General features: G+C 45.4%; 1 pseudogene; it reads right to left on the reverse strand.

Moving 5' to 3' along the window:
• Window positions 1–7,593: 7,593 nt before the first annotated feature.
• LOC145402920 (5S ribosomal RNA) lies at window positions 7,594–7,712 on the reverse strand (annotated as a pseudogene).
• Window positions 7,713–14,587: the final 6,875 nt, after the last annotated feature.

Consider the following 14,587-nt stretch of genomic DNA (forward strand, 5'->3'; position numbering starts at 1 on the left):
CCGATGGCGTATTTTGCTCTTCATTCCTGCTTTCTCCAGGCAATTTACCCAAGTTTCTGACTTTTCAAACTCTGGGCTATATGGCTTTCATTAGCTTCATCACTGCAATAGATCCTCGCAAAGCTGAATGATATCATTTAAAGGTGGCAGGAATAAAACAGTAAAATGCGCAGCCGGAATGAAGAGCAACTTAATATGGGTTCACTCCCGAAAAATAGCGAGAGAGGAGCTATGACTTTACAAATCCAGGGCGGCCATCTTCAGGGCTAAGCAAATTTATCAAACTATTATGTAGGAGTTTAATACCTTTGCAAAATGTATCAGATTTTTCTTCCAGCAGCTGTACAGTCAGTGAAATGCAGTATCTTGCTAACGTTTGGCTGAATCCATCTGTCCATCCATTAATCATCCAGTACCTTTCTGCCGCATCCGGGGAGTAGGGGCCCGGGGCTAGATTTCTCATTTCCGACGTTTAAGGCGAGGGTGATAGCTTCAATCGCCCTTCATTGGCATTATGTGAGCAGTAAACCCCAGCCAGCCCACGGGTGTAATTATTGGTTAAATATATTGTGGGAAAATCGAGCTATACGAGACACTCACTAGTCCAAGTAAAATGTTGGTCATATTTCCTCAGCATTAAATAATCTTCGGAAAAAAGTGAGATGATACCCGGTAGTTGATTGTCTAATTGGACACACAGGCCATCACACAGACATTGTTGGAGTCCGTACGAAATAATCTGCAGTTTAATTGAGAAATCCTGATCTTATATTAGTACAGATAAAGAAAAAGAAACGAAGATCTTTCATTCCACCACCTCTCCGTCAGCTATAGGAGGCAGTGGAAAACAGACTGGATATTCACTCAGAGGGTAGAGTAATTCGTGACGGGATACTTTACTGGAAAGGCTAATTTAACTGAAACGTTATATTATGCTATACTAAACGCAACCACAATACAAAACTACTTCAGCAATACTGCCAGAGAGAGAGAGAGAGAGAGAGCGTTCACTAAAAATTTCTGGAAAAATACGCACAATGGCAGACACTGAAAGGGCATAATCATTCCGTAACAAAGGGAACCGGTGATGAATGGAGGGAGGGAAAATGAATGAGAGGGAGGAGGTGGCGTGACGGGCAGATAAGGAAGGTATATATGGGGCTGTAGGGGAGAGGGAGTGTGGTGAAGGAGGGCAGTGAGTAGAACTATACCTACTCTACTGTACACTCTTAGCACTTTTTCCTTTCCCTTTCTGGTTTTCTACGGAGACTCGGGCACGGGAAAAGTATACATCTATAGTGCTTGCTTGGGAGATTGTAACTGGTGACATTGGCCTGAGCAAACCCGGGAAATGAGAGAACAGTGACGATCTTGAGTTATTTACCCTCATCTTTAAACATTTGTTGTAAATGTGTTACTGGCATGCTTCTTATGTTTACCCGGTATATTTTTTCGTGTGTATACTTTCTGTAGCTGACTATACAAACTTTTCTGTCTCTTCCCACTGGACTGACTAAAAAAAAGAAAGAAAGAAAGGGGGGGGGATTCGATGACTCAGTAGGTTTCGTATTTACCACATATTTGGAGGATGGTCTACCGTAATTGGAATCCTTGCTTACAAACTGACTCCTATCCACAACAGTCAGGTAACTAAACCTATAACCCTACATCCCATCATTGTTTACTTCCACTGTCGTCTGTTTCAACCATCATCCACTCACGATGTAGTTCTCCCCTCTTCTTCCTTCATGTTTCCCATTATTATTATTATTATTATTATTATTTTGTCTGTCCTCCTCGCTTTCTATTTCTGCCACCCTTCCCGTCACTTTTTATTACTCATCACTTCTGGTGGTTTTATACTGAGTGAGAAGCGTCATGCTTTCCTGTAACACAGGAAACCATTCAAAACGCTAGGTGGCAACTATAAAGGTAAATAACGGGGTGATGTGGAACCTACTTTGGTGCCCCTGTTAACTGGCTAGAGACAGACAAATGAGCTGTCCATCCAGGAAGCAGATCTCCACACTTTCCCGTGCTTTGCCACAGGGAAGCATTGCCTACTACAGGGGAACATCAGTTCACTGCACGGGACGCCCGTGCAGGAGGGATTGCTTACCAGCGGTTGAGAGGTCTGCTCGACCAGACAGGCAGGGGTTACTCAACAACAACAAACCTTTTCTGTGACTTGAATCTGTTCTACCCTTCTCGCAACCCTCTGTGACTTACCCTGCACCCAGAGGGGGCAGGTGTAGTAGGAATCGTATTAAGGAATATGAGGGGGAGGGGACTGTGTAAGGACAGGAACGGAAATTATACAGTACAGGCATAAAATATGGGCAAAGAGAAAAGGTCCGGAAAGAGGAAGAGACGAAGAGTCATGAAAACGAGTTAGCTAGGCCTTAAGAAGACGCATTCAGGAGGCAATGGTAATGTCATGTGAGGAGTGAACTGTTGATGGCAAAGTTGTAGGTTCGATTCCGGTGTCGCTTGGGACTTATTAAGACCTGCCTTTCGTACCAAAAGTCTTTGTTTCGAGACTGGTTAGAGTGAGCTGGTGGCCACCCCAGCCTTGCCTGCCGTCAGTGTGGTAACAGGATAAAGAACCGCCGACCTAGACCAGGGCAATGTGAGGAAACCAAACAAACCTCGTTGCGATGGGTCAGAGTTTTATAAATTTGACACTAGCGTTTACTGCCTATTTGCTGGCTTACGGGCATGTAGAAAAGACGAAGAAGAAACTGAAACTGCTAAGAGTAAAACAAGTGTTGACATTGGACACAGGTGTATTGGTGTCTGGTGTGACGGCGCCTTAAAACCCACCGACATGTCACAAAAACACCACAGCAAGTACCTTCACCCCAACCCTGGCATATTCCAGTATAGACGCTTTGGTGTTAGTGTCCAAGTAGAGTCATTTGAGGGTGTCTGAGGTAATCTAAAACACTCATAACAGACAGTGAAGAGACAAAGATAAATAAACACAATAAAGAGGAGAAAACAAACGAAGGAAGGATCATGTGTGTGTGTGTGTGTTAGAATATAACACACACACACACACACACACACACACACACACACACTCAAAGAAATTTTAAAAAGTTGTGAGGAACAGGAAACAGAACGTAAAACAGGACGATATACGAGAGGAGGAGAGACGTGGCGGCGAGGAAGACTGAGGTTATAAAAGGTGGAGGTGGGAAGGCAGGGGGTATAAAGGGTGGTGGGGAGGCAGGGGGTATAAAGGGTGGTGAGGAGGAAGGGGGTATAAAGGGTGGTGGGGAGGAAGGGGGTATAAAGGATGGTGGGGAGGCAGGGAGTATGAAGGGTGGTGGGGAGGCAGGGGGATAAAAAGGGTGGGGGGGAGGCAGGAGGTATAAAGGGTGGTGGGGAGGCAGGAGGTATAAAGGGTGGTCGAGAGGCAGGGGGTATAAGGGGTGGTGGGGAAACAAGATGTAAAGGGTGGTGGGGAGACAAGATGTAAATGCTGGTGGGGAGACAAGATGTAAAGGGTGATGGGGAGACAAGATGTAAAGGGTGATGGGGAGACAAGATGTAAAGGGTAGTGGGGAGAGAGTAGATATTAAGGGTGGTGGAGAGGCGGGGAGTAACATGGACATTCCCGGATGAGGCCAGCGGAAACAGCTAGCGTACCTTGAACCTCAGACAGAATACCACACACAACCTCTCCACATGTGCGCGCGCACGCACACACACACACACACACACACACACACACACACACACACACACACACACACACACACACACACACACACACACACACACACACACACACACACATACACACACACGGGAGTTCGCGCCTCGCTCAGGGTGTGAAAAGTTTCACTGACGAAGTGGATGGTTACTGTCCCCCTTGAGCAAGGGGACGGGTGCGTGCGTGTGTGGTCAAAGCCTTGCCCTTAGATCGGACTATATGAGCTCTCAGCTCCCTTCCGGGAGGGTAAAAGCTGACGATCACGACCATCAAGTGATCCTGACCGACCCGGTGAATTACACACACCATACAGCCATACACCAGCTCTCACATGCTCACCCATGCATGCATATACGGTACATACACACATCATACGGTATCACGTCTCGTCATACATACATAGACATCAGTACCAAACTAACCAGGGGAAATACTTGAACATTTTTTCGCATTTGGTGAGCGGCTTCTCGTTTCTCAGCATTCCGTTCTCAGTGCAGCCTCGGTGTTAGCATTGTGTACTCCGACATTAGCCTAACACTCTCAGGCTCCTATGCTGTCAGCTGAATATATGTGGCTGGATTTAGCTGTAATTTGATGAGTGTTCTTGGTCTGTAGAGGGATATGGCGACAGTATTTACTCTGAGGCTCCTATGACTTAGATGAATTAAATTGTATTGTCTGTTTTACGTAGAATACTTGTAGTAGAGCTTCCCCCGATTTGAAGAGAAATGATGTGGTTGATTTTTGTAGACTTTCTGAAACTCGTGTATAAAGTTTGTTAGACTAGTAGGCAGGGATGTGTTTGGGTATTAGGAAAGGTGAGGCAGGTGATGAAGTGGTGCAGGGAGGGTGGGGTGAGGCAGGCAAGGAGGGTGGGAGGAAGTGGTGTGAGGCAATAAGTGGTGCAGGGAGAGAGGGTGGGAAGGACTGGAGTGAGGTAGGCAGGCTACAGACATTAAGTGGTTCAGGGAGTGAGTGAATAGGGTGAAGCAAACAGAAGCAATATGTAGCGTAGGGAGTGAGTGAGTTGACTTGGGTAGGGGGGAGTGGAGTTATGTGAGTTAGGGAGGGAGGGAGTGGTGTGAGTTAGGGAGGGAGGGAGGAAGTGGTGTGAGTTAGGGAGGGAGGGAGGGAGTGATGTGAGTTAGGGAGGGAGAGAGGGAGGGAGTAGGGTGGGGTAATAAGGCACGTAGGTGGAGAGGCAGGTGGCAAGGTCTACCACTGGACTAATTTAGTTCACAACACAACTGCCGTCCGGTGCTGCTGGCCCGTTGCACCACCATTACTTTACATGATTATTATATTCCAACCACCGTATTCTTAACAGACTCTAACATATCTTCCTTAACGGTTTATTTTGCATTTTACACCTGATTATTTTCATTTATCATTTATATTTTTATATCAACACAGTTTGGATAAATGGTGTTGGACTATATCACCGTATCCAGTAAAGAGATACACAGGTATGGAAATAGAGTCAGGGAGTCTCCTTATCTCACAAGAACGCTGGACCAGGAGTAGATAGTGTTTCCAGATTTTTTTCAACGCATTAGTAATTTAAAGCTGAAGTAGATAACTTTAGATAAGAATGGCATTTGGCGCTTTGCTTCTCGTGCTCTAATGCTTGGTTATTGCGCTGTATTTGTGATATTATGAATCAAAGTTCGAACATAAGTATGGAAGTCTGTCCAACGGGTCCTGTAACCCATTAATCCTTTCTGCACGAGGATGCACATAAGTATTTTACTCTTGCCACCGTAGAACGATTACATTATTAGTTAAGCCCTTTCGTACTGAAGGAAATAATGAAGGCTACATTTAACCGCTAGAGTTTTAAAAGTCTGATCCGAACATTATCATCTAGATGTAGAAAGGTAGAAAGAAAGTCTCCATAACAGGCAGGTAATCTCAGAACCTGTTGTCGTCCATATGTCTGTCTATTCTCTCTGATGTGGTTGTGAAGGGTCTGGTAGCAGCTGGAGTGAAGACAAACGTATATAGGCCTGCAAGCAATCTTAGACACTGTGTTAGTTTAGGAGTGTATCAATGTGACCTTCAGTGACGTCATATTCTCCCGGGAAATGTATTGCACACTAGTACCAGCTCACCTCACCCAGAAGGGCCTTTATCATATATACATCTGACCTAATATTTATAAAATATTGTAAGTTACTAAAGGATAACAGGCATCAGTAAGAATCTGTCATCACGGTTCATTTTGTTTTTGGCATTTTCTCACTTTAATATTCACTTTAATTTGACTGAGACTTTGTTTAGTAATTATATGAGTAAAATTGTAAGTCCAAACAACCAATCTTGGCTACAAGGAAAATAAGACCAAAAAGGCTTATAAATACGACTGCTGGTGTATGTAGAGCAGCGAGCGCTTATTTATGATGTTTCCCTGGACACATAAGGACGACCACTAAAAAAAAAAAATAAAAAAAAAATATTTGAATTTAAAATCAGGAACATGTTCCCACCCCTGACTCAGAGTTCACCCTGGGGTTACTGGGGTTAATAGTCAGCAGATTTAGCACTCTTGTGTCTGAGTAGTGTTGTAATACTCCGTAGTTATTCCCTTTCAGTGTCATTATGCAGAAATATCATCATCATCATCATCATCATCATCATTCCGACGATCCCTAACTACTGCTACTAATTCTAATACCACCACTGACACCCGTTATCTTCCACATTCATTACTCCCTTCAATATGATGATACTTTTAATCATATCCCTGCTACTACCAGACGATTTTATTAAGCCAGGGAGACCCATAGGAGGGAAAGGGTTACAGGAGGCTATATATAACCCTTCCTTAGAAAAGAATCTCACCTTAAAAATAAATAAAAGTGCAGAGGTTCCATGGCAATGATAAGATATATAAATACGTCATCGGTTTTCAGGAGTTAAAAATAATGACTGTACTTCATGTGGCCTAAAAGGGATCGGTCATAGGTTTACAGCGTTAAGTGAAAGTTGCTTTTTGTGCGAATCCCGGGTAGTGAAGGTTGAAGGCGGGAGTGAGGGCGAGGGGAAGGGGGTGGGGGCAGGAGGGTTCAGCTTCCGGGTGTTGGGGCAGGATGGGTGAAGGGGAGGAGGGAGGGGAGGCTTTGGTGTGAGGGACGAAGTGGATGGTGAATAATTATCAAGTCCTGTGTTATTGGGAGCATGAAAATGTGAGAGGGTAAGACTTTTGAGGGTCGAGTTTGCAGGTAACCTAAATAGGAAGTGAGGTCAGTAGACAGTGTGATGGGCAATGGTTGTGAGGTGAGAAAAGTATGTGGGAAAGGTGAATAGGAAGTGTGAGGTGAGTAGAGAGTGAGGAGCACAAGAACAGACCTAGGAAGGAAAAAATGTGACTACTGTGAGAGAGGAGAGGTATAAATGTGTGAGGTGTATATATGTGAGGAACATACGGGAGAGAGTGATGTGAGTACTGGAGAAGAAATGTGAGGACGGTTTATCCCACACACATTCCGTCCGCATTCACAGTACAGGGCTCAATCCAATGGTCTGGTGGCGACCACACACGCACTCATTGCTGTCTTAACGCCACAGGCCAGTCCTAGTGAGAGACGGTCAAGTGTGGATGGTTATGGCTGGTCCTATGACAAAAAAGGAACTCGACGTACTTTCAGTTGCAGCTATTGCAGTTACCAATACCAGAGCTGTCCCGACTCTCGTGGGGTTGATGGTATCAGTATTACCTCTCACAAGTGTCTATAATCATCATTCATTCATTCATCATTCATTGCCAGACGCCATGTATCCCAAACGGGGTGGCCAAGGCTTAGAGTTAATTGTTTTACAGGGAGAGGCACTAATCCTCCACCAACCCCACTTGACACGTAGGGAGAACGTTATGCCAACCCCATCTGGTGTTCCCAGGCGGTCACCCATCCAAGTACTAACCAGACCCAACGTTGCTTAACTTCGCTGATCGGACGGGAAGTGGTGTACTCAACGTAGTATGGCCTTTAATAAATTAAATATTGCGGGGATTCGAACCAGCTCTTGCAACTGCGTGAGTACAGCAGCTTACCAAGTGAGCCATTTAGACACCCCAAAACAGGAGGCTGCTGTGGGGCTGGGTCGAACTCTTGACAACATTGACAGATTCTCAGGCCGCTCCACCTTACTCCATCTTGGCTCCTAAAGGGATCGGTCTATAATAATTTTGAGAATAATAGAATCGACCTTGAGAAGGTTAAGAGGGAACGTTATTGACGGAAAATACAGTTAAAGATAAGTAGAAAGGACTGTAAGTTGATGTAAACAATGACAAAGAATAAAGGTACGGGAAGAACAAGGCATCATGACACGCGAGGATTAAGATTAAAAACTGAAAGTTTCTCACCAGTAAAAGAATTAAGTGAAAAAGACAATGTGAAAGTTAGAGTAGGGAATGTTGATTAAATTTAGTTTCTTATCCTTAGCCAGTCTATAGGCGCTAAACATATCTGACCTAACATGGTCCTCTGTTAATATGGATCTTCTTCGTAAATTTCGATGAACTCCTTCCAAAACCTCGGGTCATCTCAGTTTGTACATACTGTGACTGGCATGTTGACTGGACACTGCTGCCGGGTGCTGGACTGAAATGGTTGCCCTCATGCCCACACACGCTCAAACCCGCCTGAACCGGATACTGCTCGGATGGTGTCAACCTGTCAGCATTAGATTGGGTGATACGGCCTCAACAACCCACACACGATCAGTTTGGCCTGAACAAACCTCTTTGTGCAGTTTGTACAGGCTGGCCTGAGCGTGTATGGGACTGATGGGACAATAAAATGCAGCTTAGGTAGTGCGATGAACGGACTGGCGAGTGGAGACGGAAATGTGAGGTAAGAGTGGATAGCGGTGTGAGGAAAGTGTTGACAGATGGACATTGTGTCAGGTTTATGCTGTCATGTGGACACTGTTACATTGCTGGAGGTATAGGCAGTGTTATAATGATTTTGGTAGGTGGTGAGGAAATGTGAACTTGTTTTGGTGAATAGATAGGACTTTTTTTTTTTTATTAATGGGGAAAACACTGATGAAGATGGACATGAAAAAAAAAAAACTTTGATGCATGGACATATATAAAAACTGTTTGGGTTATATGGTTTAAAAATGTGAAAATTCTTTTTGATATATGGATATATGTAAAAACCGAATCGACAAATGGATAAGAAATCTCAAAGCCGATGTAGTGAATGGAAAGGAAATTTAGAAAGTATTGGGTAGATGAAGAGAAAGTATGAAAACTTTCATTGAAGGGATAGGAAATCTAAAAACTTTATTATGAGAGAGGGTCGGAAATGTAAAAACTGTTGTGGTGGATATTTATGAAATGTAGAAACCATGTTGGTGAATGAGCAGGAAAATTAACTGTTCTGAAGGTTGAATAGGAAGTGAGAAGAAAGAATGATGGAAAGTGAGGACAGAAGGACATTGTGTTTACGAGTGAGTGTGTGTGTGTGTGTGTGTGTGTGTGTGTGTGTGTGTGTGTGTGTAGATATTCGCCCCGCACATGTAGGGGCACGGGCAAACAGAGAGCCAGTCAGGGAAAAGGCGGAATCAAGCTCTCGAATCAGAGCAAAGCGGGAACAGCAGGCTGAAGGACGAGGGGAAAAGCGGCAGGGGCAGGGGAAGGTGCGATGGTCGGTGGTGAAAACGGCTGCCCGATGATCGACAAGCACGACGGGGCAGCAGGCGGAAGGAAGCAGAAGAGGCTTCTGGGCAAAAAAGCACCTCAAGTCTGCCCATCAGAGTCCGAGATGTCAGTGTACTCGGAGTCGCGATCTACATCCTCGTACAACTCTAGCTCTCCCGAGTCCCTAAGGCGAGGTGGAACGCCTAACTGGGAGTCTTGAAGGACCCGGCCAAGAGCTAGAGTTATGCCGTGTTCGATCCTGGCGGCGAGGAGCTCACGAGTACACGCAGCATTGTCGGACTCAGCAGAGGATGGCAGAACAAGGGCAGGTGAGGGGCTTGCAGGCGGCGGATCGGTGGCGGAAGTTGTGAGATCCACTCCCTCAGCAGCAGGTGGAGAAACGGGGGGGGGGAAGGGCCCTCGACGTCGCGGTGGTCGGGCGAAACGGGGACGGCAGCCCTTTCCCCCTCGGCTGCAGACGGCAAGGAGTGGATCTCAGCAACGATGGTGATGGTGTCAAGCTCCATGGCCGTGATCGGTGCCGGGTCGGTAGGGGGAGAGACAGACGAGCCAGTCGCCCTGTTGAGGGGTCCGTCCAGGCACAGCCGTTTGCGCGGTGTACAGCGGGGCCGAGGTGGAGGTGGCCGGGACTTGGGCTGCTTAGGAGGCCGCCGGGGACGACGATCTGGACGAGGGGCTGAATGTACGTCTCCGACAAAGCTCTGGGGGATGACAAGTCTTGGTAGCCCGTTCTCCTCAAAGATCTGAGGGAGGAGAACGTGCAACAGAGCCTTGTCACCCCAACAAAAAGCCTGTGCCGTAGCGACGCACATCGAGACCAGGAGATTAGTCTCCCCAGAACACCCAGGACCACGAGACTGGCGTCTCTGGGCCGTGGGGCGCCGCCGTGCTTGGGCAGAGCCCTGCACAGCAGCACCTCCCGGCCCAGTGACATCCGTAGCCTCGGGACCCTTGGGTGACTGACGGAGCCGAAACTCCACAGCCTCACCCTCGCCAAGAAAGCGCCGAAAGTGTCGGGGGTTAGATGCAACGATCTCGAGTCTGTGCACGAAAACATCAGCACCGGTGTCCCGGCGCTTGATGAAGCCGTACCCAGACTTCACGTTGAACCACACCACCGCACCTGTGATCTTCGTGACTCCCGGGGGCTTGGATCTACTGCTGGATGCCCCCCTCAACAGGTCGTAGGCGGTGGCAGTAGATCGCTGGTCGGGCATAGCTGATGGAGTCTAGGGATTCCGCAAGCCAAGTTTCACTAAGACGGCAGTGATCCTCCCACAGCTGCTAGACCGGAACTGAATAAATGAAATATTGCGAGGATTCGAACCAGCGCTTGCAGCTGCGTGAGTACAGCAGCTTACCAAGTGAGCCATTTGATTGAATGTTACGAGTGTTGTGCTGATACAAAAACAGGAAGTGAGGGGGCAAGCCTATGCATTGTTGGGCGGACAGGAAGCGTGAGGAATCGGAATGATGGATGGATTAGAAGTGCAAGGCTTATACTGCTGAGTGGATAGGGTACCACGTGGATAAAAGGAAGAAACTATCCTATTATACTGAGTGTGTACATTGTCGATACCAGTTCATATTAATGGGTGGGAAGCAGGTGATTAAGTGGAAGAAATACTCACAGGTTGAAATTGTGTTTCTCGTATTGCTGAAGATGGTATTTCAACATGTGGGTGAAATATCGTCCAATTAAACAATCCACGATATTGTGAAACCAAGGCCTGATGTAGATAAAACTAAAAGATTTAGGAAGTATTTAAATAAACAATATGAAATGCTTGTGTGGAGAGATTTGTTTCAAGATAGCCACAGAAAAGTACCGTTAAAAGCGAAGGTGAAAACTGACAAATTCTGAATTATGTGTTATTATTCTCTCTCGCTCTTTTCATCAGAGATATAAGTATGCTTTAGGAATAGCAGTTTACAATATAATAAACAAAACAGCTCCGAACTGGCAATTCTCGCACCCCGAAGTACATGAAATCAATACTGCCAATACAAGACAATAGCAGCATATGTACGTCCCCAAAACAAACACTAGCATCGGAGCAAAATCCCTTATAGTGGCTGGACCTAAATTCTAGAACAGTCTCCCATCTAATGTTTCCAGTACTCATACAATAAGTTCCTTTAGAAAACAGCTGAAAATTTTTCTTTTAAACACCCTGTTTAAACAATAAATTTTTTACATAATGCCCCCTGCTATGACAACACGTTCGTATATACTGTACTGTAGGCCTATATGTATGTACAGATGTCTGTGTGTATGTGTACATGTATGTACATGTGTGTACGTGTGTGTATGCGTATGTATGTACTGTATATGTATATGTATGTGTACAATACATGTGTATATAGGTGCATATGTGTGTGTGTATAACTACGTATATGTATGTATGGTTATATATATATATATTTACATATGTGTATGGATACGTGTATGTAGATGTATGTATATGAGTGCACATGTAGGTGTGTGTATTTATATATATGGGTATTTACAGTATGCATATTTATGTATGTTTATGTAGATGTTTATATATGCATATATATATATATATATATATATATATATATATATATATATATATATATATATATATATATATATATATATATATGGGTATTTACAGTATGTACAGTATATTTATATATGTATATTTAGATATTAAGTTATTATATGCCCTTTATGTAATGAATAACCATCGTAATACTGGAAATGAAATTCTGATTCTGATTCTCTCTCTCTCTCTCTCTCTCTCTCTCTCTCTCTCTCTCTCTCTCTCTCTCACACACACACACACACACACACACACACACACACACACACACACACACACTTAACTGCGGTATTGTGAGATGAAGTGTGAGATATTGGGGCTGGATGAGATAATATTTTGGGTGTTGTTAGCTCCCTCATTACGATGCCTGTACAGTACGTCTCTTACTTTTACTACTACAGGATTATTTTTTCTATTAACAAGAATCTCCGGCACTCAGGGGATGAAACTATCTCCCTTAACTCTGTCAGTACGAGACCCCCTTCCCAAAATAAATAATACCGTCTGAAAATAGCGGGAATAAATAATGCGCCATCGTACTGAAAGGGTGAAGCTATTTGTGCGAGGGGTTATGTATGATGTGGTAGAATGTTGTATGTGTATGTTTGGGTGAAGCAATTTGGGGTACTATTATGATTAAGTAAGATCAAAGACTGGTTTATTATAAGGTTGGTTAAAGCTATTTGAGATATGGCTAAGAAAGGTGGGACGATGTGGTGAAATGTTACCGCTCGCTGGTGCAGTGGTAACGTTCTCGCTTGCCAACTGGTGGACGGGAGTTCGCGCCTCGCTCAGGTTGCGAAAAGTTTCACTGACGAAGTGGGTGGTTACTGTCCCCCTTGAGCAAGGGGACGGGTGTGTGCGTGTGTGAAGGTCACAGCCTTGCCCTTAGATCGGACTATATGAGCTCTCAGCTCCCTTCCGGGAGGGTAAAAGCTGACGATCACGACCATCAAGTGATCCTGACCGACCCGGTGAATTACACACCGCTCGCTGGTGCAGTGGTAACGTTCTCGCTTGCCAACTGGTGGACGGGAGTTCGCGCCTCGCTCAGGTTGCGAGAAGTTTCACTGACGAAGTGGGTGGTTACTGTCTCCCTGGAGCAAGGGGACGGGTGTGTGCGTGTGTGAAGGTCACAGCCTTGCCCTTGGATCGGACTATATGAGCTCTCAGCTCCCTTCCGGGAGGGTAAAAAGCTGACGATCACGACCATCAAGTGATCCTGACCGACCCGGTGAATTACCCGGTGAATTACACACACACACACACACACACACACACACACACACACACACACACACACAGTCCTGCCTGTTACTTATGAGAGCGGTAATGGTGAAACTAGAGCTGGGGAAACTAAGTGGTGTGTGGTGTACGGCAGTTTGCGGTGGTGTGTGGTTGGCGTGTGTTGAGGCGACGAAGGGGATAACGTGAATGGGGGATGTGGGCCAGTGTGGGTCGTTAAGGGAGGGTTTTGATGTGGTGTGTGGTGAGGAAGGTGTGGTGTGGTGTGTGGTGAGGAAGGTGTGGTGTGGTGTGGTGTGTGGTGAGGAAGGTGTGGTGTGGTGTGTGGTGAGGAAGGTGTGGTGTGGTGTGGGTATGGTGAGATGTGTGTACGGTGACTGTGTAGTGTGTGGTGAGATAGATGTGGTGAGTTGTGGGTAAGGTGTGTTTTGTAGTGAGGAAGTTGTGGTGAGTGAGATGTGTGTGGTGAATGAGGTGTGGTGTGTAGCAAGGTGTGGTGTGTGTTTGTGGTGAGGAGGGTGTTGTATGATGTGGTGTGAATGATAAAAAACGTGTGGTGAAGGAGATGTAGTGAGTATAAGTGTGGTGTGTATAATGAAGTTTTTTTTTAATGAAATGTGGTGTATGATGATGGTAAGGTGTGGGTATGGTGAGGTGCGTAGTGAGGGAAGTGTGGTGATGTTTGTGTGGAACGTTCTTGAAGAGTATGGTGTGGTGTGATGAGTGAGTAGTTAGGTTTGGTGTGGTGTAAGGTGTGTGGTACAGTGAGGGGTGAGGGAGATGAGATGTGAAGGAGGCGTGTGATGTGTGTGGTGAGAGACTGGTGTAAACGATATGTGATGAGTGCTGTGATGAGATAGATGATGGAGAGCGGATGTAACTTGTGATGATAGTGAATGAAGTATATGTTTTATGAAGGGTCAGATGGAGATATTTATGTATAGCATGTGATGAATGAACAATGTAGTGGTGTGCATGGGATGGGATGAATGGCGTGGTGTGTTTTTACAAGCTTTGTTGTGGAACCAGATGCCTAAGAACCGTGACGAACGTGAGATAATGAGGAAATTGAGGGATGGATCTCTCTGCATAAGGCCTACAGTGTGAGGTTTGTGGGTCACTGAGGTGTGTGTGTGTGTGTGTGTGTGTGTGTGTGTGTGTGTGTGTGTGTGTGTGTGTGTGTGTGTGTGTGTGTGTGTGTGTGTGTGTGTGTGTGTGTGTGTACACTAAAGTGTATAAGCGGAGAGATGAGAGGTGTCGTGTGATGTAATTACGTAGCTATCAAAAAATATTACATTATATAGCAAAATGTCTTGAACGAAGTGGAGGTGAGGTTGAGATATTTTTAGATTAGGGATGGAGAAGTGTGAGGTATGGCTT

This window comes from Coenobita brevimanus, chromosome 6 (genome assembly GCF_032717465.1).
Source record: "Coenobita brevimanus isolate Jiangsu-jjx chromosome 6, ASM3271746v2, whole genome shotgun sequence".
Taxonomy (NCBI): domain Eukaryota; kingdom Metazoa; phylum Arthropoda; class Malacostraca; order Decapoda; family Coenobitidae; genus Coenobita; species Coenobita brevimanus.